The 2,491-nt window shown below is 35.4% G+C and overlaps 1 long non-coding RNA gene across 1 annotated transcript; it reads left to right on the top strand.

Annotated features, from left to right (window-relative positions):
• Window positions 1-955, top strand: LOC108663887. Its single transcript, XR_001929990.1, has 2 exons — window positions 1-65; window positions 886-955. It is a non-coding gene; the product is annotated as an uncharacterized LOC108663887 (long non-coding RNA).
• The last annotated feature ends 1,536 nt before the right edge of the window (window positions 956-2,491 follow it).

Raw genomic sequence — 2,491 nt, forward strand, 5'->3', positions numbered from 1 at the left:
TATCTGATACGGGTAAAAGACTACACCCGAGGACCGAGAATAGGAGTATATCTACTCCTAGTACAGTGAGTAAACTTACTATCGTCTTAATTATCTAGAGTAGATTTATTTAATTGTGTGATTTTATGGAAAAATGGTTTAATTGGAAAATTATTGTGTTTTATGGGAAAATGGGATTTTATAAAATAATTTTATAAAATTTTTGAAAATTTAATAATGATTTCAAAAATAGAGTAATTGGAGACCTATACTATGATTGTGTTGTTTATCCATGATTTTACTATAAATGGATTATGATAAATGTGGGTATGACTGGTTATTTTTATGATTTTAGGAATATGTGAACTGCTTTGATTTGCCTTGAATGTGTTAAGTGAGCCATGTCATACTATTGTGATTTTATTGGTTGGTGGATTATAAAGTGGGCACTACAGTGACGAGGGTTCTATGGGCCAGCCTATTTAGAGGGGCACGGTTCCCAATTATTGAGCTTAGCTTGATTGAAGAGGCGCGTAGGATAACTCCCGAGGTAGGATTTGAGTACACTTCACGCTGGCCACCACGTGAAACTGGGACTCAACCAACGTCGAGGAACAGCTGTGTTGTCAGAGGTGAAATGTGTTCATGTGTGTGACAATAAACAGCCTTGGCGGTCTCGGTAAGATGCCTTCGTGGGGTATCCTCGCGAATGGATTTTTGGCAAGGGCCAAGTTTTTGAAAAGTACATAAGCCATGTTGAGTAATTGGATGAAATCCAATTATTTATATGGTTTGGGATGAATTATTTTAATTGTCTCCTATTACTCGGCTTTAGATTAGTTTGATGATGTCTGTCTACTCACTAGGATTTTATAATCTCACCCCTTCTTCTTATACATTTTTTAGGCTTAGAATAGGCAGTAGACTGTCAATTGCATCGAGAAGTAAATTTCAGAGTTGCATCCTAGAAAGCAAGGTTATAGACTTAAACATTCTCAGTTATTTGAGGGCCCACGTGTCATTGTAATTTAAATTGCATACTCTAATTTTCTATATTACAATATGTATAAATTTATTTTGTTTTTATATGCAGAAAATTAATTTTTGATGTTTCAAAAACATACATATATATATATATTGTTTTACATTAAAATAGATTATTTTAATTAATATTTTTATTGTATTTTATTATTCAAAAAAAAAAGAAAAAAAGAGAGAGGAATGGAAAAACTGGTACAAAAGCCTTGTGAGGTCTCAAAAGGCATTCAGGGGAAGAATGTTTGTCGAGGCTTCGCGGTGGTTGTCTCGGGCTCGATGGGAGTTCCGGGTCGTGACATTAGATGAGTTAAGTTTAAAATGGGGAGGTTTAGTGAGAAACCCTCGGCCAATTGAGACACCCTCGTTCGACTAATAACTAAATCCCAACGTCGCTACAATGAAAATTCATTCTCGCTACAGCTATGCTGCAATGAGAATGCCTTTCCGCTACAGCGAAGATTCGTTGTCGTATTTGACTTGCTTGTGTAATATTGAAGCTTTCATTTTTCAAATGGTTTGTTATGTATGGGTTCATGATCTTTAAAGGATTAATCATTTAAGGGCTTGATGAGGGTTTTTAATAAGAATAGAAACAAATTGCATTGTTTTGAAAAAGAATGCATCGTGATTTCATTAAAGATTCCTTATGGTATGCTTGTTCCCTTTCTTGTTCACTCACTGAGTTTATACTCACCGTTTTTAACTTCATGTTTTCAGATCACGAGGCAGCAAGTAACTAGGACGAGGTGTCCTTGGAGACTTATATCCATCTTTTGGTAGGTGTCTCGGCATTCAGTAGCTGTACATTCATTCGAGTCCCTCCGCTGGAAGTCAAGTTTTTTTTTTTTGAGATGTATAGACAAACTTGATGTAAATTATTAAGATACATGTTGTAGGCAATGTACACTTAATTGATATGCCAGTATGAGTTGGCGAATGTTTAATTTTAGTATGATTCTAAGTTATGAAATAGGACTTAGTAGTTATGATGGAATGATGAGTACGTTAGATTAATAGGCTTGCTTGAGCTTAATGGACTATGTCTATTAGGCCCTTGCGTCGGTCATGGCCTGGAATTTGGGTCGTGACAAAAATAGTTTATTTTATTGAATATTTTTATTATATTCAAATGGTCAATTTTTCACTTCAAATGAATGTTTTAGATACTTAATTTGTTTTCAAATCACTAAATATATATTTTTTGCTTACTTACTATATTTTTAGCAAGTTTTGAGATTTTCGACGAAAAATGATGAAAATGCCCTTGTAAGCCAGAAAACAATATGTTATGTTCTGATTTGGAAATGACTTGTAATCTTTCGAATTACGATATTTGATAACTATTGCTCACTAGGGAAGTACGAAAGCTGATACGAGAGCCTTGCGAGGTTTCAATCGGCATCCAGGGTGAAGAATGTCTGTCGAGGCTTCGCGACGGTTGTCACGGGCCCGATGGGGAGTTCTGGGTCGTGAC

Source organism: Theobroma cacao, unplaced genomic scaffold (assembly GCF_000208745.1).
Source record: "Theobroma cacao cultivar B97-61/B2 unplaced genomic scaffold, Criollo_cocoa_genome_V2, whole genome shotgun sequence".
Classification (NCBI taxonomy): Eukaryota; Viridiplantae; Streptophyta; class Magnoliopsida; order Malvales; family Malvaceae; genus Theobroma; species Theobroma cacao.